Raw genomic sequence first — 24,811 nt, 5'->3', positions numbered from 1 at the left:
GGCCATAGCTCATAGCTCTATCCCAAACAAAAGGGACTGGTTCTACGCAACCTTGTCAGTGAGATAGGACCTACCTGAGGAAAATTATCCAGGCTTACCTGACAGCGGCAGGGTTCTCAGGTGGACCCTTGTGAGTCCTTTCCTTACAAGCCTATGCAGGCACTGACAGCTGAGACAAGGCCGCCAGCCCATTGATATAGAGGGCTGTTTTGTGCCAAATTAACAGCCACCAGCAGGTGCTACCCCAGGCAGAAATATCACCGACTAGCAGGGCTAGTGGTGGGAGTTGCATCCCCCCCTTTCAAAGGCAAACTAGGGCGGTCAAATGCTGCCAGAAGCTTTTGCCTCGGCACCTGGTTTTGGAAATAGCAGCCATGTGAATGAGCCCTCTGATAAATCAGGCCCAATACACCAAACACCCAAGGGTGTTACCCCATACAGGCAAAGCACTGACATGCAGGGCTAGCTACAGGAGCTAAAGGGGCCCATTGTATCCCCAAAGGGAATCTCAAGCCTTACCATATGTCGCTGGCACATCTACAGCCTCAGTGTGCATCTCCCTCCAAAAGTCGCAGCTACATGAGCAGGCACACGGAGGGTTGGTGTGTGGCACTCACACACAGAGGCACCTCCCATGTCAGGAGGAATCGCTGACAGTCAGGAAAGGTGACCGGGGCAACAGGAGGCCCTTCTCCTAGGGACCGGGCATACAGAGCCCATACTCCTGTGCAACAAGAGGCCATTCTTCTCCTAGGGACAGGGCATACAGAGCCCTAACTCCTGCGGGGTCAAACAGCTGTAAGTGCGAGCCCCTTGAACCAAGAGGGCTGTTCCGCGCCAGCCTTCAAAGAGGCTGTAGCCCACTGAAATGGGGGGCAGGAGCTAGAAGGCCCTCCTTTCAGGGCTGTCTGCTCACTGCAACAGCTGTAAGAATGAGCCCCTTGAAACAAGAAGGCTGTTCTGTGCCAAACTCCAGAGAGGTTGTAGCTCAGGCAAGCTGAGAAGCTGTCCTCTTCTATCCTGCTAAGAGAGAAAATTGCAAACAGAAAAAAACAAACCTGTTGCTTTCCAGCCTGGGAGTAAAGAAGGTGAAGAGATATTACAGTGATGCCTTGCAGAGTGATTGCTTCGTATAATGATGAAATCGCTTTGCGATGAAGATTTTGCGATCGCTTTTGCAATCGCTTTGCGATGTTCCCTATGGGGGAATTTCACTTTGCAATGATCGGTTCCCTGCTTGGGAAACCAATCATGGCAAAGCAATGCTTTTTAAACAGCTGATCGGCGCCCCACTATGCCCCCCAGAGCTCCTGCATAAATAGGGGACAGTGGGAGGGGGGAGTGGGGGCACTCCGGATTGGCACCTTGGGAGGAGGGAGAGAAGGAGGGGCGAAGGGCCTGGCCCCGATCCCCGCGCGCACCCCTGGGGCACCGAGCCAGAGAGCCGTTGCAGCAAGAGGTGCTGTAAAGGAGGAGGTGCCCGCCCGGGACCGGGATCAGGGCGGCAGCGGCTGGACAGGGGGGAGGCGTGCCAGATACCCCCTCCTCACCCTGTCTGCGACCCGCCAAGGAGAGGCATCCAGGGTTGGCTGGCTGGCTGGCGGTGGGTGGCGCACCCCTTCCCGGCTGCCTGCCTCCGAGCCCTCGCTGGCTGGAGAAAATGGCACTCCCTCCCCCTCGCTCTCGCTCCACCATGCAGACCGGGCATCTGGGGTTGGCTGGCTGGCTGGTGGTGGGTGGCGCGCCCCTTCCTGGCTGCCTGCCACCGAGCCCTCGCTGGCTGGAGAAAGCAGCACTCCCTCCCCCTCGCTCTCACCCTGCCATGCAGACCGGGCGTCCGGGGTTTGCTGGCTGGCTGGTGGTGGGTGGCATGCCCCTTCCTGGCTGCATGCCTCCAAGCCCTTGCTGGCTGGAGAAAGCGGCGCTCCCTCCCCCTTGCTCTCGCCCCGTCCCTGCTTTGGGAACCGATCATCGCAAAGCAATGCTTTTTTAACAGCTGATCGGCGGTTTCAAAATGGCCACCTGCTATTTTCTTGGACGGATTCCTCACTTAACAGGCAGCAAAAATGGTCACGCTATGGAGGATCTTCGCTGAACGGTGAGTTTGAAGCCCATAGGAATGCATTAATCACGTTTTAATGCGTTTCCATGGGCTTTTTTGTTCCACATAGTGACGAATCTGTATAGCAACGATTTTTCCGGAATGGATTACCGTCGCTATGCTGGGCACCACTGTATTTCTTTAAGAGAAAAGCGCTGAGGGCTGAAACACCGGCTTTGTAAAGGCTTTGTAAAGCCTCAACAAAGAACAACTAATGCCGGCTAGTATTGTAACCCCCAGGCAAAAGAAACAACTTGGGGAGGTGAAGGGAAAGAAAGAAAAAGGCAAGAAAAATATTTGTTTCTATTTCCAAAGTTCCAACGAAGCTGCTGCTACAGCGGCGGTCAGAAAAAGAACTGAAGCACTGGGCCAGAGGTGGAGTTATATAGCCAGGTGTAGGGGAGGTCCCAGCACTAAGTGCTTAAAGCTGTGGAAGTTACTGAAGACTGCTCTGCTCAGCTGCAGATTAACCCATTAGTGTGTATTCATAGAGGACACGAAGGAGAACCTTTCTTTCTGTTCTCTACTGCCTTCCCAAACTCTCTCTCAATTCCAAATTCCCAAACTGAAACTCTCCAAACAAAAATCTCTATTCCCTGTGCAGAGACTTTTATATCTTGTGACTCTACCTCTCCAGAACTCTCATTGGTCCATGCAGATAGCACATTAATATCCATGACCTGATTGGATGCCACCCAGGTATAATTTAAAACCCAAATAGAAATTGTTTATTGTTAAAACTGATTAAAAAAACTAGTAAATCTTGTTAACTCTCAACTAAAACCTTCTTGTCTTCTAACTTCTACCCCCTTTCTCTCTCTCTTTTTCTTTCCCCCACTTAATTGTGCCCCCAAGTGTTTAATGGTAGCCCTGAGGAGGCTGGAGTTGGATGCTGGGCTTGAGAATTTGGCCTGGAGAGGCTGGATTTGGCAGCTGGTCTTGAGAATGTGGCCTGAAAAGGCTGGAATTGTCTGCAGGACCTGATGAAAACATGGCTTGTGGAAGCTGGAATCGGCTGATGGGCTTGAGAACTTGGCCCAGAGAGGCTGGAATCAGCTACTGGACTCAGTCAGAACTTGGTCTAAGAAGAATGGAATCAGCTGGTGGATTTTCTCAGTCCTTGGCCCTCAGAGGGTGGAATTGGCTGCCAGAATTCATAAAAACTTATCTCTAGGAGGCCATAATTGGTGGCAGGACTTAAAAAGCTGGCCAGAGGAGGCTGGAATTGGCTCCTGGGCTTGGTCTGAACTTCGACCAAGGAGGCTGGAATCAGCTGCTGGACTTGGTCAAAATTTGGATCCAGGAGGCTGCAATCGGCTGCTGAGCTTGAGAACTTGGCCCGAAGAGGCTGGAAGCAGCCTCTGGAGTAAAGAACTTGGCTCTTGGAGGCTGGAATTGGCTGCTGGGTTTGAGAACTTGGCCCAAACAGGGTGGAATTGGCTGCTGGACTTGGTTTGAATATGGCCTGAAGAGGCTGGAATTGACTACTGGACTCTGTCAGAATTTGCCCTGAAAACTGGCTGGTGGATTTTCTCAGACCTTGGTCCTTAGAGACTGGAATCAGCTGCTGGACTGGGTCAGAGGTTGGCCTGAGGAGGCTGGAATCGGCAGCTTGGATAGGAAATGTGGCAGAAAGCTGCTGGTATCAGCTGCTGGACTTGGTCAGAACTTGGCCATAAGAGGCTGGAATTGGCTTCTGGGCTTTAGAACTTGGCCCGAAGATGCTGGAATCAGCAGCAGGACTAAAGAACTTGACCATAAGAGCCTGCAATCTCTTGAGAACTTCACCTGAAAAGACTGCCATTAACCACTTGGATTGAAAACTTAGCCTGAGGAGGCTGGAGTTGGATGCTGGGCTTGAGACCTTGGCCCAAAGAGGCTGGAATTGGATGATGGGCTTGAGAACTTAGCCCGAAGAGGATGGATTTGGCAGCTGGTCTTGAGAATGTTGCCTGAAAAAGCTGGAATCAGGTGCTGGACTCGATGAGAACTTGGCCTGAAAAGGCTGGAATTGGCTGGTGGATTTTGTCAGAACTTGGTCCGAAAAGGCTGGAATCGGTTGCTGGACTTCATAAAAACTTGGTTCTAGAGGCCGGAATTGGTGGCAGGACTTAAGAAGCTGACCAGAGGAGGCCGGAATTGGCTGTTGGGCTTGGTGTGAACTTCATCCGAGGAGGCTGGAATCAGCTGCTGGACTTCGTCAAAATTTGGATCGAGGAGACTGGAATTAGCTGCTGTCTTGGTCAGAACAAGGACTGAGTAGGCTGGAATCCTGCTGATGGGCTTGAGAAATTATCCTGAAGAGGCTCTAATCGGCTACTCAGCTTGAGAACTTGGCCTGAAGAGGCTGGAATCAGCCTCTGGATTAAAGAAGATGACTCTTGGAGGCTGGAATTGGCTGCTGGGCTTCAGAACTTGGCCCAAACAGGCTGGAATTGGCTGCTGGACATGGTCAGAACTTTGCTCTAAGAGGCTGGAATTGACTGCTGGGCTTGAGAACATGGCCTGAAGTGGCTGGAATCAGCTACTGGATGAAATAATTTGTCCCAAACAGGCTGGAATTGGCAGCTGGGCTTCAGAACTTGATGTCAGGGTTCAGTAGGAAAGGCACCAGGATTGTGTCCAAAGCAAGACCACAGGGAAAAGTCAGAAACAACCCCACAATCCAAACAGAGACCCAGCAGGTAAGGTTTTGAGTTCAAACAGCAGCCGAGTAGAAGGATGACATAAATCGTGGTTCGACTCCAGGAGTCAAAGTCAGGAGAATCAGTATCACGGTAACAGGGTCCAGGGATGCAAGGAGAGGCAATGCAGAACAACAGGTTAAGCAGACACAGCAGGAACAACAAAACAGGCAGGCATAGCAGAAACCACCAGGAAAGGCAGAAACAAAGAGGAAAGGCAGGAACAATGGGGTTTGGCAGGTGAGACAAGGCAGGGAATAACGCCACAGCAGCGCCGGAGAACTTTGTTGCTCAGGCAAAGGTCTGTAGGGAAAGGCCTGTAGGAAAAGAGTCACCCCGAAATCATTTTTGTTAAGGTATATAATTTTTATATAGCCTAAACATAATATGTGTGTGTGCAGAACAAGAATAAGATGACATCATTCCTTCATCCCTGGCTGATGCAATCCACTGCAATATGAGGACTGCCACACCTGTGCGCATGAGATCACCTCAGACGGGATTGGACCAGACTGATACCAGGATTGTATATAAGAAATGAACACTGTACAGTCTCTCTCTTCTCTTGTATACTGATGTCTGCATGTCATGCTGCTGGTTTGAATACTGAGCCATTGAAGTGCTGTATGTATGTATATCCTGTATATATTTTGTAAATACACTGCTTGAAAGAAGAAGCTGTTGTGTTCGTTTATCTGCGCTTTACTCTGCTGAAGACAAGATAAAGACACAGATGCCCACTCCCTTATCAGAGGTTATGGGCCCAGCAACGTTCCGCTGCGCTGAAAACGGGAGGTGGTGAGTAAATGAAAGAGGAGGAGAGCCTAAGCAGCAGTGATAGTGAGTCAGAAACCAGTTCGTCTGTAAACCCGGGGAAGGGAAGGATACAAAGAGCTGCAAGGATGGCATACAGCACGGGAGGAAATATAGGTGGCCTGGCCATAAATAGAAAATAATCATAGAACATGGGCAGTCAAAGCCGAAATGTTGTTACGGAAGGAATCACTGTGGCGTTATGTTGGAGCCCCCCCAGCGCAGCCCAGTGAGGAGGAAGAGGCAGAGCATGAGAGAGCTTTAGCCACGATCATTTTGGCCATTGAAGATTCGCTTCTGACCCACATTCAAGGACTGACAACAGCAAAAGCAGTTTGGGATAAACTAAAAGGCATTTATCAGAGGGAGACGACAGGCACAAAGATTTCTCTTACCAGGAGGTTGTTCCAATGCAGGATGAAACTGGATGAGTGTGCTTCGGAACACTTAAAGAATATGAAGGACATGTTTAATCAACTGCAATTAATGAATGTTGTCTTCCCTCAGGAACAGCGCATGTATATTTTGCTAAGTTCTCTGAATGATGATTACTCCATGCTGGTAACAAGTTTGGAAAGCATGCCAGACACGGAGCTTTCAGAGGAGTACGTGACGAACCGAATTCTGCAGGAGGAACAGCATTTAAAACAAAGAATGCTGAACAAAAAAGCAAGCCACGTGCGTGCTGACCACGAGAGACAGAGATACTCTGATGGCAGCGTGCCCAGGAGGCGGACGGACGGAGAACAAAGAGGAAGAGTGATGATGACGAAAGCCTGTTTCCTCTGCGGATCCACCAATCACCTGCAACGGAACTGTGACAAAAGCGGAAGTCTTCCAAGCAACAGAGACTACAGAAAGAAAGTCTCCAAACGGTTTCAACAAAGAGACGACATGAGGCCGGTCTCCTTGGTTACCAGAGGAACGAGGGACAAGGTTCACAGCAAGACAAAAGCAGTTGAGTGGCTGATCGATTCTGGCGCTGTAGGGCACTTGACTAATAATAGAGATTTGTTTTGTCTTTTAGATGAAACCAGACTCAGAAGTGTGATGATGGCAAATTTACAAGAGACGGCCGTCGAAGGACAAGGAACTGTTTACATTCCTTCGTTGAAAACTGAGATAAGTGGGGTATTTTACGCTCCTGAATTGTTGTTTAATATAATAAGTGTATCAGCGTTGGCTGAGCAAGGGTTCACTGTCACTTTTGAGAAACAGGAGTGTATAATTAAGAAAAATGGTAAAATAGTTGCAAAAGTGAAGCAAGAAAACAATCTGTACATGTTAAAGAGCCAGACACATGAAAGTGCACATATGATACATACAAACAAACCACAACATGATAACTGTATACATTTATTGCATAGGAGGCTGGGTCATGTAAATTTTAGATCATTACAGAAAATGGAACATTTTGCCAGGGATATAAACATAAAGGAATGCAAAAATTACTTGGACTGTGATGTCTGTAAAAGAAGCAAGACGAATGTGGCCCCAAAAGGGAGGAAAAGTGACAGAGTCACAACCAGGCCATTTGAATTAGTTCATGCAGATTTAATGGGACCATTTCCTCCATCATTAGGAGGAGCGAAATATGCAATGGTTCTAGTGGATGATTTTACAAGGTTTTCTTATTGTTATACACTAAAATCTAAAACAGAAGTGTCTGAAACATTTAGAAAATGGTTGTTTTCAGTAGAGAGGAGATTTGGCCACAAGGTGGCGCAGTTGCAAACAGATCGAGGTACGGAGTTTACAAACACTAGGTTCCAAAGGTGGTTAGAAAGTCTGGGAATTAGACATAGAAAAACGAGCCCATATAGCCCATTTCAGAATGGTGTTGCTGAGAGACGGAACAGAGTGTTACAAGAGATGAAAAATGCATTGTTGGCAGACTCTGGGTTGCGTCACGGTCTGTGGAGTGAAGCGATTCTAACTTCTAATTTTTTGATTAACAGAATTTATTCTTCCTCGATAGATGACACACCATATTTCATGTTATATGGTAAGAAACCATGTTTAAAATATTTGAGGGTGTTTGGATACACGGCATGGGTGCATATCCCGAAACAACTCAGAAGAAAAGGTAAAAATAAAACAAGAAAAATGACATTTGTGGGGTATGAACCCAATTCAAAGGCATACCGGTTTTTTGATGGGGATAGAAGTGTGATAATCTCTAGGTCAGCCAGTTTTAATGAAGGGGAAAACTGGGACCAAGTACACGCAAACTCACAGTTATACATCCCTCTACACGAAAGAAAAAGTCAATTAAGACAGACAGGAACACATAAGCAAGGCGTGGAGTCCTGTGCTGGTGATGAAGAAGGAGGAGCTACTACAGATGATGAAGAAGAAGAAGAAGATGAAAGAAAAGTAAAACAAAAAGAAGATAGTGATGAGGAAGAACACGAAGAGGAGGAAGCACACACAAGTAGTCAGATAGAAACACACACAAATACACATGGTCCCAGAAGGTCCCAGAGGGCAAATAAAGGTGTGCCACCCAATAGATATGGAGTGGGTGGTATTACAGTGTGTAATGTTTATATTGAGCCCAGAAACTATAAAGATGTTTTGAAGCTTCCTGATTATGAGAAGAATAAGTGGTTAGAGGCCATGGAGGAGGAGATGAAATCCATGGAGGAACATCAAGTGTTCACTGAAACCAAACTACCAGCAGAGCATAAGGTAATAGGTAGTAAGTGGGTGTTCAAAAGAAAATTGCAAAATGATGGAAACTACAGATATAAAGCGAGATTGGTTGCACAAGGTTTTACACAGAAAAAGTTTATACATTATGATGAGGTATTTTCTCCGACAGTCAGGTCCGACACATTGAGAACAACGCTTGCCTTTGCTGTCAGTAAAAATTATGTAATTTACCACTACGATATAACAACTGCATACTTAAACGCAGACTTAAAGGAAGAGTTATATATGGCAAAAGCACCGGGTTTTGAGGGTACTAAACCAGAACTAGTGTACAGGCTAAACAAGGCAATTTATGGTTTGAAACAATCTGCTAAAAATTGGAATGATTGTTTACACCAAGTTTTGATGAAACTAGGATACAAGAACGGTCTAGCAGACCCTTGTTTATATACCAAGAAAGTTGGGAATGATTTAAATATACTTCTGGCATATGTTGATGACCTATGTTTTATAGCAAAAGATCAGAGCCAAGTAGAGTTGTTTGAAAAACAATTAAAAAAGGAATTCAAATTTAAAAATCTAGGACCAATACAAAATTATCTGGGTGTACAAATAAAGAAAACAGAACATGGACTTGAATTAAGTCAAGAACACAAAATAAAACAAATGTTAGAAAAATATTGTATGGGAGAGTGCAAGAATGTGAGTACTCCCATGACAGTGGATTTTCAAAAGGAAGATGAAATAAGTAAAGATTTTGAAAACAAAGAATTATATCACTCAGCAATAGGGAGTCTAATGTACCTAGCGAACTGGACGCGCCCGGATATAGCGGCATCAGTAAACATACTCAGTAGATATATAGAAAAACCTAGTGAAAAACACTGGCAAGGATTAAAAAGGATTTTTAGATACCTAAAGGGAACATATAATTATCATCTAACTTTGCAACCATCAAAAAATTTAAAACTGTCAGCTTATGTGGATAGTGACTGGGCCAACGATGAAAAAGACAGAAAATCTATGACTGGATTTGTCATAAAATTTGGAAGTAATATAGTTGGTTGGAAATCACGAAAGCAAAATTCTGTAGCAATCTCAACTTCTGAAGCAGAGTTTGCTGCATTGTCAGATTTATGTTCTGAATTAATTTGGTACAAACAATTAACAAAAGACTTAAAGTGTAAAACAGATAATGCAATAAAAGTAATGGAAGATAATACCACTTGTATACAAATGGCCAAAACAGATAGAGTAAAAAACAGGAGCAAACATGTTGATATTAAATATCATAACGTAAGGGAAGCTGTAAAAGGAAAACTAATTGAATTAGAATATTGCAAAACTGAAGAAAATATTGCAGATATATTGACTAAACCGTTGTGTGCTCAAAAGCATGAAATGTGTATAGATGTATTGGGAATGTGTAATGGGTTCAGGCAATTTAAAAATTAGGAGGAGTGTTAAGGTATATAATTTTTATATAGCCTGAACGTAATATGTGTGTGTGCAGAACAAGAATAAGATGACATCATTCCTTCATCCCTGGCTGATGCAATCCACTGCAATATGAGGACTGCCACACCTGTGTGCATGAGATCACCTCAGACGGGATTGGACCAGACTGATACCAGGATTGTATATAAGAAATGAACACTGTACAGTCTCTCTCTTCTCTTGTATACTGATGTCTGCATGTCATGCTGCTGGTTTGAATACTGAGCCATTGAAGTGCTGTATGTATGTATATCCTGTATATATTTTGTAAATACACTGCTTGAAAGAAGAAGCTGTTGTGTTCGTTTATCTGCGCTTTACTCTGCTGAAGACAAGATAAAGACACAGATGCCCACTCCCTTATCAATTTTTGAGAACTTTGAACCTGTGTCTGCATACTTTGGTTTCGTAAGGGCTAAAGTCTATCCACCAAGAAGACTCTTTTTCCCAGTGCTACCTTCCAGGGTTGGCAGAAAACTTGTGTTTGCGCTGTGTGCCGCTTGTGCAGAAGGCCATCAGCTAGACCCGTGTCAGCATACTGATGAGGAGAGAGCCTTGATGGGGACATGGAGAAAAATCTATGAAGTGTGGCATTTTGAAAACAGATCAGCAGGCCTGTTTTCAGAATACACCTTCACCACAAACAGGAAGCCTCAGGCTTTCCCGAGTGGTATGTCAGTGAAGCAGATAAAGATAACTACATCACTGATTATTAAAACAAAGAGGGAGTGCATCTACAGAAAGAGAAGGTTAATGTAAATCCAGCAAAGAGGCAGATTGCCAAATTGTTTTTAAACTCTCTATGGGGGAAATTTGGTCAGAGAACAAACCTGTCTAACACTCAGGGGGCGAGAAATCCTGATGATTTTTTCAATCTCCTATTTTCAGAGGCTTACACGGTGTCAATGTTTAAATCTTTCGAGGATAATGCGGTGTGTGTGTCCCGGAAACATGCTGTAAACAGAATAACCACCAGAGGTAGAAAAAAATGAGTTCATAGCCTGCTTTACCACAGCTTATGCACGCCTGGAGCTTTACCTGCTGCCGGACAAACTGCAGGATAGAGTTCTCTATCATGATACAGATTCTGTCATTTTTGTGCACCGGGAGGGGGAATGGAACCCACCCTTAGGGGATTGCTTGGGGGACTTCACAAGTGAAGTCCCAGCAGGGCTGCATATTACTGTTTCTTCTGGCCCTAAATCATATGCACATAAGCTTTCAAACAACACTGCATGGCTGAAGGTCAAAGGAATCACAATGGATGTTACTAATTGTGAAAAAAATAATTTTGATAGTCTCAAAGACCTGGTTTTTACACATATTTCAGACAAGTAAGACAGCTCACCCCCATGAAATAGTTGTCCAGCAGCCCGGCATTGTTAGGAATAAATGACAGTGGCTGATGTGCAAAAAGCCATTAAGAAAAACTCAAAAGGTGGTTTATTACAAAAGAGTGATTACAGAAGGTTTTAAAACACTTCCTTATGGCTACTGAAATGAATACAAGGTGGGTTCATCCTTTTTCAGCCATTCTAGCAGGGCCTAGCGGATGTGGAAAAGCTGTTTTTATGAAAAAAAAATGTTGGACAATGCTTACAGTGTATTTTCTGATATGCCCGATAATATTACTTGGTTCTATAACTGTTGGCAGCCTGTATACACTGAGATCCTGTGTAAACATTTCTTTATTCATTTTGTAGAAGGATTGCTGGATAAATTTGATGATAATGTTCTGTTACCCACCACTAAAATAAACTTCTTGATTTTAGACAATTTGATGCTGTGTGCCTCTGATAATAAGAAAGTGGAAAAGTTATTTACACAATATGTGCATCACAGGAACATGAATGTTTTTTTATTACTCAGAATGTTTTCTGCAAGGGGAAAAGTGCCCGCAGCATTAGTCTAAATGCCAAGTATATGGCCCTATTTTAAAATCCCAGGGATAAACTGCAAATTGCCACTCTAGCCCACCAGATGTACCCACAAAATGGCCATTTCTTCATGGAGGCTTTCACAGATGCTACAAGAGTCCCCCACGGTTATCTATTGGTGGATTTAAACACCAATACTTCTGAATCTTACAGACTGGGAACAGAGCTTTTCCCTCCTGACTGGCCTGTGGTCCATACAATGAAAGAAGGCTGCTTCAGACAACAAAGAACCCTTTTTTTATTGAGGTAGATTCCTCCGCAAGGCAACATGTCTGAACGTATAAGGCAAACCCACCTGCTTTTAAAACTCCTTATTAAGGCACCCCTATGCCAGTGAAAAGCCATTTTATGTGCTGCTTCAGATGATCTGGTCCACACTTTGGTTTATTGATTACAGAAATTGATAATGATTCATGAATATCTTCTTTAAGTAAATTTATTATTGTTTTTTTCGGGGTGGGTGGGTTCGAATCCGACTGCTGCCACCAATTGTGGTGTTCACCCCTCGTGCCCCCTTGCTTGATTGTCAAGATTCAGAGCACATGGAGGCAAGGCTTTGTTGCGGTGCTGCCAGTAACTCCAGAGAACAGCTCTCTGGAAAAACTGGAACCCTCTGGTCCAGGATGCCCCTTTTGAAATGGAGATCGAAGGAGAGTCTAGGAGAAGTCTCTCTGAAGCAGATGGTGGGCGGCAGAAGGAGAAGAATGGGAGGCAGACTCAGACTTCTTCCCTCTGAAGAAATCACCCAGCATGGACCGGAGTGGGCACCATATTATTGGCACTGAGCCGTGAGTAACCCTTTACCGAGGGAGAGCAACCAATATAAGCTTAAAATACGTAACAACTAACTAAGCCGAAGCCTCTGATTTATGAAACAGCCTCATTAAGCTGAAAATAAGAATGAAAATATTTGGCTGAAAGAAGAAAAGCAGTGGCGTGCCTATCTTATCAGTCTGTCTCGAAAGTGAAACTAAATCTTCTTCAAGTGAACTCTTAATATAGCAGGCTGATTTCAAAGCCGAGAGAGTGAGATGAAAAAATAAATCTTATGTTTCTGGAAAAGTATCCCAGACAGTAACAACATCTGACAGGATTTAAGAAACTTGAGTTTGGTGAATACAGTTTGGTTGGGATATGTTTCTCTTCGCCTTCCCTGGACTTTGTGAACTGTAAAGAATAGAATCTGGTGGTTTTCGGGAGAAGAAAGGAGCTGACGTGGTCGACTGGACTAAGGAGTATCAAGGGGTTAATGAAGATCACAAGACGGGCTTCAAGGACAATCTACTGGACAGTTTGAGACTCTGTGATTGTTGTTTTGCTTGTCGGACTGCAGACTGCGTGTGAGTCTGATAATAGAAGCTTGCTGAACTCAGGAGAAGAAGAAATAATTGTGCCACGGTTCTATTTGATTTTGTATTTGCTGGGTTAAAAGTTGATTTTTATATCATAATATTTGGATAATGATTGGAGGGAGATCTAAGGGGAGGTTTATGATGAGGGGTTTGGATTGTTGATAAAACTGTGGAAACTGGAAGGATATCTAGGGGGTGATTATCGTGGTTAAGGGCATAGTATTATCTACATGAACCCCAAAGTCTGAGATGGACTCCAAAAATTCAAGAGAATAAATGGAGACTTGGTCTGTTCAATCCCAAAGTTTTGGAACAGTAGTACAAGAAATAGAAAAGGAATGGCAGATTAATATGCAAAGGATAATAATAACGCTGGGTACATTCAAAACTCAACTAAAAACATGGCTCTATGTCAAGGCCTTCCTTCCTGCCAGCACCTAATCTAACTTAATTTATTTTTCTCTTTTTTATCTATTTATTGTTTACGATTATTTATGATTTTTGTCATTTTCTGTTAATTGATATTTTTAATTTATTTTATTATAATTGTATACATGTTCCTGTTAGCCGCTCAGAGTGGTATAGATTTACCAGATGAGCGGGATATAAATCAAATAAATAAATAAATAAATAAATAAATAAATAAATAAATAAATAAATAAATAAATAAATAAATAAATAAATAAATAAATAAATAAATAACAGGGTTTCAGCAAATGAATGAAGTTCTTAGCAAAATAGAAGATTTGATTAAAGGGACGAAAAAGGGGACAGTAGATGCCAAACAAAACTTAATGAAGCTGTACAAACTTTAGAACCATCTGTATTAGGCATGACACCAGGTAACATAAAGGGGATAGAGTTATCCAGTGACCTATGCAGCTTCCAAAATTAAAAAGCATTATGTCAAAAATCTCAAGGAAGCAGAGACATTGAAATCAGAGAATCTTATTGTGAAAATATGGGAAGTGAAAAAAATGGATATTCTGTCAGATGGGCTGAAAGACTGTTCAATTCAAAAGGAAACTGAACGATGGGATGTATTGTATAAATGGCAACAGTTACCAGGCAGTGTTGGAGTAACATAGAATAAAACTAAAATTAAATGATAAGATAAAAGCAGGAGGGTAATCAAACTGTGAAAAAGCAAAAAGTTGATTTGTAGTTGTAATATGAATTGATCGGATTATGGTATACTTTATGTTCTCCTATACCCCAAACCCTTTCCCCCCCTCTTCCCTATCCCCCCCTTACTTTTTGTACTCTCCATCCCTGTCCTTAAATAAATACTTTTAAAAAAAAGATTCAGAGCACATGACGGGAAACAATCCCCTCTTTTACACTGCTAAATCACCATTACTGCAGGAAGATGAAGATTCAGGTCCACACTTCAAAGTCTTTTAAATATAACTTCATTTATTGATTACAGAAATTGATAGCGATTCATGAATATCATCTTTAGGTAAATTTATTATTAACAACAATCTTATATTTGATAATACACTCCTAACTCTAATCACCTCTCAGATTTCCCCAAACTCCACACTCTTATCTCCTTCTCCACTCTCTCACGCTACTCATCCTCTCTCTGACTGACTCTCTCTCAGGCTCTGCCTTTTATCACATCTCTCTTGGCTCCACCTCTCAGCAACATGAATATGTATGAACAATTAACATAACAAACATGAACCATTGACAAAATAAAGGGGAACACTACAGACCTCCTCCCTTAAATATGTTTGATTGGGAAGGGAAACATGTTTTTCCTCCCAAACAAACAGGCACATTTGCATTTAATTTTAGTTACCATAAAAAGGTAAAGGTAAAGGTTCCCCTTGATAATTTTTGTCCAGTCATGTTCGACTCTAGGGGGCGGTGCCATAGAGCCAGCATTTTGTCTGAAGACAATCTTCCATGGTCACAGGGCCAGTGCGACTTAGACACGGAATGCTGTTACCTTCCCACTGAAGTGGTCCCTATTTATTTACTCGCATTTGCATGCTTTCGAACTGCTAGGTTGGCGGGAGCTGGGACAAGCGACGGGAGCTCACTCCGTCACGTGGATTCGATCTTACGACTGCTTGGTCTTCTGACCCTGCAGCACAGGCTTCTGCGGTTTAGCCCACAGCGCCACCACGTCCCCATATAGTTAGTTACCATATAACACATTTAGCATAACAATTACTATACCTTATACGCTAAACATTTCACTGGTATTCGTCAAGATACTTTACCTTATTATTTACATTTAACATTTTCAACCATACAGAAATCATAATCATGAAACTTTTACATAAATAATTAAACTGTGAATTATAGTCAATTTCAGTTTATGATAAAAGTCCTTGAATCGTTCTTCACATTTCTGTCCATCAATTCAATTTTCATCATATTTACAAAGAGAACATTTATAATACAATATCAGCTTGGATTATCCACCCCCATCAGTCATTGGGCTTTCGAGGCATGATCTGAGCCTCTGTTGCAAAGGCAAAATTTGCAAAGTCCAAGTCTCTCACTTTTTCGTAGTAGGTTGGTGCACCATGGGCTGGTCCGGATGTTGTCATCTCCTTCAGATGGACACATCTCTGCTGGCACTCAGGAGTCCCTCTGTCAGGCGGAGCTAGAAACAGTAAAGCAGCAAGGAATCTGAACTCTCCAGAATCCTGCTGTATGCCATGAATCCAGACTCCCCCCCAAGAAATTTGGGGGCAGGGAGGGCCAGGAGGGGCCACCCTGAGTCATAGGAGAGCTGAGATTTCCTGGGGGAGTGGAAGGCGACCACTCCTCAGGCCATCCTTTTTCTCCAGACAGAGGATTCCTCCAACGCCATTTTCTAATGTTGTCTTAGCTGTGAAGCTCCGCAGGCAGGAGGGAATCACGAAGATTTATGAATGACTGCATGAATAGGGACTAATTGATCTCAACACTGCTTCAGCAAGGACAAAATAAACTTATGTGGCTGATTTTAAAGAAGAAAGTCTAATCTTAGAAGCGGCAAACAAGCTTTAAACCCAGACATATCGGTAATTTATGACTGCATCACACCTGAAACAGAAACTGAAAACTGACAGAGACTTTTTCTTCTTATCCCCTGTCCTCGGATAGATTGAATAACTTTTATAATAGAAAACAATATGTTTAAGGAGGCGAGATGCTGCGAGAGGTGGATTTAATCTAATGGAAGTTTTATTATGACTGGATCTACAACTGAAGCTACCTGGTGAAAGTTGAAGTCTGGGCTAGCATAATAAATCACCAGCTCTACTGAGGATCTGACTTTTATTACTTAATTACTTTATGGCTCTCAGCCGGAAGAAATAAACAAGCTGATTTGGTGGCTATTCTCTCTACAATAGGGAACGTTTCTTTATGCGAGACACATATTTTGAAATCAGAAAGCACCTTTTGCCCATCAACTTTTCAATGGAGATGGATCTAACGAAGAACCTAATAGACATTTTACAGGAGATGCAAATTAAAATTCTGAACTGTCTTACAGCCCAGTTCTTTGAACTTCAGACATTGCTTTCAGTTGTGAAGGGAAAAGAAGAGCATCAGGAGACGTCAGACCAGTGCATTGAAATAGAGGCAGCATCAGAGAAAGAGACTTTATTTGTTTCTAGAAAGGAGGGTGGAACCCTCAAAAAGGAGGTCAGAAAAATGAATCTGTATGGTGAGAGAGCAGGTGGATGAAAAAGAGATGTGTTCTAATCTGATGGGTGAATATTTAAAACAGGGAAGTGGAAAGGCAAGGCTGAAAGGGAAACAAAATATTGATTACAGACCAGACATCGATTGGCTTCAAAGGCAGAACATGACTGATGGACTAAACCCAGCAAACCAGAGAGAAAATAGCCTAAAGAAGTTCTATAGATGGCATTTTAAAACTAGTATGTCCGGTCTGAGGGAGGAACAGCGTTGGTATCATGCTCTGCTCCCTTTTTAATCTTTATTTTTAATACTTACGAAGTATTCAACTGCTCAAGTTCTTTTATTAAAAGAACTTTGCTTACCGGTGGTGGCTGGAGCCAAAGAGAGCAAGAAGCGTTGAGTCTCCTGGGGGAGTTTATCAGCAACACAATGTTTGGAAAGGACTGAGATTCTTTCAAGGAAAATTCAAGGCCGTGCAGGAACTACGTTGCAATACTGTGAGTTGTTTAAAGAGACTGGAAGTCGAATATTGGGAGTTGCCTGAGCTATCTGATAAGGAGACATCACAGAAGGCAAGGTAATAAAGAAACCACACTAGGACTTGTACTAAGTTTTGCAGACGGCTCTAACTTTCCTGGTTGCAGCTGTATTTCAACAGCACAGATAAACACCTCCAATGGTCATTACTAGAGCCCAGAAAGCTCGTGCTGGAAGTAACAGTGCTCCCAGAAGTAAAAGCCAAAGAGCTGTAGTAGATTTCTGCGTGCCTTTAACCTCCATCAGCCAACAGGACTTTTCCAGCTCCGCTGGGCAAAGGTTCCCAAAGGAATTTGTCTCAAGTACTCCATCTATCTTAGACAAGCAAGATTTGAATGCGACCATCAGAGATCCCCAAAGAAATGATGTGGCTGAAGACCTCTCTGGCTACTTGATTGGTAATTGGTCAGTGGACCCCGGATTGCAGGAAAGGTCATCAATTCTATCAATGGACCTCCCTGAGAAAAATCCAAATTTGTTAAACACCAATACAAAGAATATATCCACAGAAGAACAAATTGACAAATCTTATGGCCTTGATAATGAAGACATCAAAATTATCTACAAGCAGTTGCGTGACCAATGCTTCCTATCCGCAAAATCAACTCAAAGCATCTTCGATAAGCTACATGCTCTTCATCAAGAAATATTCAACCTGAAAGCAACTCTCCAACTCATAGCTACCCTGATAGAAACGGGAATTCTGACAGCAGCAACCCCCCCCGGACATTTCCCAACCCAGACTCAAACTTCCACCAACCAGGTAGTGAGATTCATACACTAGAAACAAGCAAAAACAATTCCTGCCTAACTCAAAAAGATCAGCATCTTATACAGCAGTTGGCTGCAAATTATGAAAAGGTTCTAGAAACTCAGGCTGAGTGTTGCAACGCAAGTAAAGCTGCTGAGGACCTGAACTCAACCCTCTCAACTGCAGACTTCATAGTAATCGATGAATGGCAAGATGTTATCCCCGACATAAATGGCCCACAGTCCTCATTTACAGCCCCTACAGATAGGGACAACATACTGCCGGACAATACCTACTTTCGACTTCCCACGGAAGTAGACTCCGGAACAGAGAAGCCACAGTCTTCAGTCTCACCAACTAACACTGTGAGTCATATTACTACAGTGGTGCCTCGCTTAACGAGCGCACCGTTTAACGAAGAATCCGTATAGCGATCCCTTTTTGGGGATCGCTATACGGATCTGCCCCAATGTCCGCACTCGCTTTGCGACGATTGGGGCGTCCGGCGGCCATTTTGGAGCCGCCGAACAGCTGATCAGCGGCTCCAAAATGGCCACCGGATGACCCGAAATGGCCCCCTATCAGTGTTTTCGCGCCCTCCCCTTGCTTACGGAGGTCGCGAAAACGCTGCGGGGGGGCATTTCGGGTCATCCGCGGCCATTAAAACATCGCTGGAGGGGTACGTTTGGACGCTTATTGGAACGCATTAAACTAAGTTTAATGCGTTCCAATAGGCTTTCCTTGCCCGCACAGCGATGTTTTCGTATAGCGAAGGTTAATCCGGAACGGATTAACCTCGCTATACGGGGCACCACTGTATATACAACTGGCCTCTAAAGAGGTCCAATAATACATGGAAAACCAACACTGATGTAACACGAGGTATCTTGGACATTCTGGGTAAAGATTGGTTCGTGTATATATCCTATAAAGCAGTGGTGGGATTCAAATAAATTAACAACAGGTTCTATGTCCTAATGACAGATAGATAGATAGATAGATAGATAGATAGATAGATAGATAGATAGATAAATAAATAAATAAATGAATGAATGAATGAATGAATGAATGAATGAATGAATGAATGAATGAATGAATGAATGAATAAATAAATAAATAAATAAATAAATAAATAAATAAATAAATAAATAAATAAATAAATAAATAAATGAATGCCCAGGACAGTGGGATCCGATGAGGGTTTCTTCCACAGTGGTCTCCCTACTGCCTATCATCACAACTACTTCTCACATGATTAAGACATCTAGATAAGTGTATCTGTTTGGGCATACCACTGCTGTTACCCTCAGCGTGGGCATGTGCCAAAAACACACACTCAAACACACACCTCACAGTGGGTGCTTATGATCATGTTTGACAGAGAACTGACACATCTTTCCTTCCCTTTACCTCCTTTTTCGCCCTATAGCTCACCAGTAAAAATTGCTTTCCTCCCCTTTCCTCCTCCTGAAATGACTGATAGCCCTGTTTGTTGTTACCTGGAGGCCGCCGTTGCGCACCTGTTGTGGAGTTATTCTTTCTCCCCCCCGCTTCCTTCTGGCTTGGAATGTATGGTCTCTTTTCAATCTGTCGCCACTCCACCTCAACCCCACCACCTCAATCGGTCCTTCAGTTACTGACTCCTCTGAGGCCTCCTCCTCCTCCATCTTTCCCCTCTACCCTGCACCCACCGTTTCTCGCCAGTTGCTTTGAGGGGCGTTGGTGTTGGTGGCGGTGCTGGTTGTGATGACGGCTTCCCTCAGAGCCCTGGCAGGCTCCACTTCCCCCACTCACCCTCAGCAGCCACTTCCTCCTCTCAGTTCCCTCTTTCCCTTCATGCCACCGTGGCACAGGTGGCATAGCTGGTGAGTTGTCCTCACAGCACACCAGATTCATGGTACATCCCATCCAACCATGGTACATCCCGTACAGTACCCAACGTGGCGGGTAGGTGCTTTTGACTGTGGCACCTACAGTGACCTTTGGTGTCACTGAACTCCGGCTGTCCAGAGGGGGCAGGTCTGAACTCCCTCTCCCCCGCCCCCCACACACAGTGCCCAGAGTGCAGGCTTTGCACTGGGCACTTGCAGCTGTGCCTGAGCATGGAAGGGGCTGCCGAGCCTTCTCTCATACCACGTGCCCTGCTCCTCCCCCTGCTGCGCTCCCTGTTTCGCATGCCTGTCCCCCCCGCACCCCACTGTTCCCTGCTTTCATGCCGATCTCTCTCCCCCTCCCGGCATGCCATAAAAAGGGTAATTCAAGGATGAAGCTCCCCCCGTCCCGAAACAACTCAGGGAGTGGCAAAGAGGGGAGGAGAGCAGCCTTAGGTGCCCAGCCAGAGGAACTGGTCGAATTAGGTGGCACCGTGCCCAGAGGGAGAGAAAGAGGGAGTGGGGAAATGACTTTTCCCATGAGTGAGACAGACGGACATGGAGACATCAGTCCGGTGGCAGTGTCTCAGAAACAAAAGGCAGCCGAGGTATGGGAAGCTGGTGGTCAGGCAAGTTCATAGAAACTTGCACACACGATTAAACTATCCTCTGAGAGCAACAAAGAGAAGCAGTGTTGGATGGAGAATGAAAGGGATGACATAATAATACAGAAGAGCAGGGCACTCCGACCCTGGAGCGGTCAAGGAGGAGCAGGCAAGGCACAGGGTCAGGATGGGAAAAGGTAATAAAGAGCACAAAAGTTCATCTCCCTTCCCACCACCAAACACACAGGTAGTACGGATCCAAATAACTGTTTCCTATTCATTGGAGGGGGCAGCTCTGGTTTACTTCAGCCTCCAGCATACACTCAGGATGCAGGGGTAAATCTGAACGCGCAGATACTCAACGTGACAATCTTCCTAAGCTGGGTCCCAAAGAGAGTCCCACAATGCCCACAGCTGTATTGAACCATGCCAACAAACAGGTGCTAGCAATTTTCGTTTCCACCAGGGACGGGTATTTTGTCAAGTTTATGGGTTTTAACTGTCAATTCCAGACCAGCCCATCTCCAAATGCTTCATATTATTATTGTGTCACTCGCGTGAGTCAGGAGGTGAGGCTGAGGAGCCTAACACCGAGGGAGGCCCGGAAAGAAAAGACAAGAAATCGGGCCTTCTCGGCGGTGGCTCCTCGCCTCTGGAATAACCTTCCCCCTGACATTCGCGCGGCTCCCTCGCTGGGTATTTTTAAAAATCAATTAAAAACACTGATGTTTCGGCGGGCCTTCCCCTCAGCCAACTCCTAATCTTCGCTCTTTTTCCCCTTTCTTAGTGTTTGTCCCATCTTGTCTAAAGTTTTTCCCCTATTTAAAATTGTTTTAATTATATTGTATTGTGCTTGCTGTAAGCCGCCTAGAGTGGTCTCAATGAGACTAGATAGGCGGGATATAAATAAAATAAAAAATAAAATTATTATGACAGGAGGGATCACTCGCAGCAGTATGTTGTTGTTAGAAATATGGATTTCCCCACCGCCAGCTACTCTGAGGATTGCAGCTAAATTCAGGAAACAAACAGGGGGTGTTGCTTTGGGTTGGAGAAGATCCGTTGGAGCTGCTTTCCTGGGGAAGTCAAGAAGATAACTATTTATCCTGCCCTGTGCCTGCCAGGCGGTTTACTAAACTTCAATATAACTCAGGGTGTTCCCCCGGAAAGAACTCCGGATTCATCATATGGAAGTTAAACTCGCTTTGACTCACTTCAAAAACTCTCTCCCCCCCCCCCGTAATCTTCCGGTCTCTAAATGATATTTAATCTATGCACAACCCAGATCTCTCCGTATTTACGCAGGATAAGTCCCCTTGAGATCAAGATGGTTTAAGCAAGGAGAATACACCTGTTTCAATTCACACGTATATACACACAAACAGCCACGCGTGGATCATCCCTTTTCCCCTCCTGCAAAGAATGGAATCAATCCTGATGATGTTCGGGGGATGGCCTTCCTTTCTCCTTTTACACCCGGGATTTTCCCCCCACAGAAATGGTATGGTCTGTACTCATTTTGGTCAATATAGCACCTTGAAAAGGTTGTGTACCATTCTACATATCTATATTTCATCATATGCTAAATTACATGTCTCATATTTTTTTAAAATCCTGTGGACAAAAAGAAGCATACTTACTTGAAAGTAATCTCAGAAATGAAAGCTTGAAAGCCAATCTCAACACTCCAGTAGTATGAAAATCCCGGCCACAAAGACTGGCGAAACGTCAGGAAGAACAACCTTCAGAACATGGCCAAACAGCCCGAAAAACTCACAACAACCAATATCAACAAATGCTTGATTAGTGTGCTCTCATGTATGTCTTTTCTGGAGAATGCTGCCTTCTCATGATGGTCCCTCCCCCTCGGAGTCCCTCCGCCCCCCCATGTTGACCTGTGGTCAAGATGCGCCTGAATGTCTGGAGAGAAGAGTTTCGATTCCCCTTATTTATTTATATGTTTATGTGTTTTCCTTTCTTGGCCCTGGATATATGGCCTTCAAGAATAGTAAATCTTACTAGTGTTAAAATACTGATAGCTGTCTTCCTCCTTCTAACAGAGTGGGCCATCTGTGTGCCATTTGTCAGTTTTGGGGCAGGAGGAAGAGTTCTTTGTTATTCTAAATGAGGCTTGGAGGTTTGGGTGTGATCTCTTTGTGGTGTGAGTGGCTTTTCTATTGCATACCTTGCTTGCGTGGATCAGTGGGACTGTCACCGGTTCATGCATTGGATTTTCTTTGAGATTTAAAAAAAACTTTCTAGGCAGAGCAACAGTCTTATGTGGTACCTTTAACTTGAAAAAAATCATAGTAAAACGAGGACGTTTGGGTGTTTGACTGAAGCGGTCTCACCCCAAAACTTTTTCCCTCTGTGTCCTGCCGTCATGCCTTGTCAATCACCCCCCCGCCTCGAGGCCATGGGCTTTCCTCCAGTGACGTCAAGGACTCATCCTCCCCCCTTTCCCCCAGTGACACCTCTGCTCTTTCCAGGGCTTTATCTCTCTCACCCATACCCCACCTCAGTGGGGTGCGGGAAGGGAGGCAGCTAATTGTGCCCCCCTCTCCCCTGCTCGTCGCTGGCCCCTCCTCCTTCATTCACCTCAGGCCAGCAAACGGTTCTAAGAACCAATAGTACATGTAGGAAGCGGTTCTATAGAATAGATGCGAACCTGCTGAATCCCACCTCTGCTATAAAGCCTGAAATGTGGAGGGGGAGGGTGCAGCTGTCATTTAAAGAAAATGGACATGCTTATCAGTTTTGGAGCCTAATACGTAAGTTTGAAGACATACCAATATCATTCATATGGGGAACACATATAACACACCGTAGGCCCAATTTCAAGTCATCTGCAAAGCGAAACTTCCAAAGACCATTCAAAACAAACAGACAGCCGTATGCTGCGAATCACAGGGCCACTTTTGATGGGAGGGTAATGGTTGATGAATTTGGACATGATGTAAATTTTAAAAGGATCCCAATACCTCATGGAAAATCAGAAAGAACTGTTGAACCCTCTTCTAATTATGAGCACCCCATGCATAGGGGAAATGCCCCCAACCATGCTGGTGTTGCACCCCCTGTTGTTGTCGTTGTTTAGTCATGTCCGACTCTTCGTGACCCCATGGACCAGAACACGGCAGGCCCTACTATCTTGCACTGCCTCCCGTAGTTGTGTCAATTTCATGTTGGTTGCTTCGCAGACACCCTCCAGCCATCTCATCCTTGGTCGTCCCCTTCTCCTCTTGCCGTCACACTTTCCTAACATCAAGGTCTTTTCCAGGGAGTCTTCTCTTCTCATGAGATGGCCAAAGTACTGGAGCCTCAGCTTCAGGATCTGTCCTTCCAGTGAGCACTCAGGGTTGATTTCCTTTAGAATTGATAGGTTTGTTCTCCTTGCAGTCCAGGGGACTCTCAAGAGCCTCCTCCAGCACCACAAATCAAAGGCATCAATTCTTCGGCGGTCTGCTTTCTTTATGGTCCAGCTCTCACACCCATACATCACGACAGGAAAACCATAGCTTTGACTATTCGGACTTTTGTTGGCAAGGTGATGTCTCTGCTTTTTAAGATGCTGTCAAGGTTTGTCATCGCTTTCCTCCCAAGAAGCAGGCGTCTTTTAATTTCATGGCTGCTGTCTCCATCTGCAATGATCATGGAGCCCAAGAAAGTAAAATCTGTCACTGCCTCCATATCTTCCCCTTCTATTTGCCAGGTGATGGGACCACTGGCCATTATCTTAGTTTTTTTTTATGTTGAGTTTCAGGCCGTTTTTTTGCACTCTCCTCTTTCACCCTCATTACAAGGTTCTTTAATTCCTCCTCACTTTCTGCCATCAGAGTGGTATCATCTGCATATCTGAGATTGTTGATATTTCTTTCGGCAATCTTAATTCCGGCTTGGGATTCCTCCAGTCCAGCCTTCCGCATGATGTATTCTGCATATAAGTTAAATAAGCCGGGGGACAATATACAGCCTTGTCGTACTCATTTCCCAATTTTGAACCAGTCAGTTGTTCCATATCCAGTTCTAACTGTTGCTTCCTGTCCTACATATAGGTTTCTCAGGAGATAGACAAGGTGGTCAGGAACTCCCATTTCTTTAAGGACTTGCCATAGTTTGCTGTGGTCCACACAGTCAAAGGCTTTTGCATAGTCAATGAAGCAGAAGTAGATATTTTTCTGGAACTCTCTGGCTTTCTCCATAATCCAGCGCATGTTAGCAATTTGGTCTCGAGTTCCTCTGCCCCTTCGGAATCCAGCTTGTACTTCTGGGAGTTCTTGGTCCACATACTGCTGAAGCCTACCTTGTAGGATTTTGAGCATAACCTTGCTAGCGTGTGAAATGAGTGCAATTG

General features: G+C 44.3%; 1 long non-coding RNA gene across 1 annotated transcript; it reads left to right on the top strand.

Annotated features, from left to right (window-relative positions):
• Positions 1-8,154: 8,154 nt before the first annotated feature.
• Positions 8,155-10,042, top strand: LOC144588882 (uncharacterized). Its single transcript, XR_013544626.1, has 2 exons — positions 8,155-8,289; positions 9,767-10,042. It is a non-coding gene; the product is annotated as an uncharacterized LOC144588882 (long non-coding RNA).
• Positions 10,043-24,811: the final 14,769 nt, after the last annotated feature.

This window comes from Pogona vitticeps, chromosome 4, assembly GCF_051106095.1.
Source record: "Pogona vitticeps strain Pit_001003342236 chromosome 4, PviZW2.1, whole genome shotgun sequence".
Classification (NCBI taxonomy): Eukaryota; Metazoa; Chordata; class Lepidosauria; order Squamata; family Agamidae; genus Pogona; species Pogona vitticeps.
Note: the sequence above shows the minus strand (reverse complement) of the source record. Positions and strands in the feature narration are given on the sequence as shown.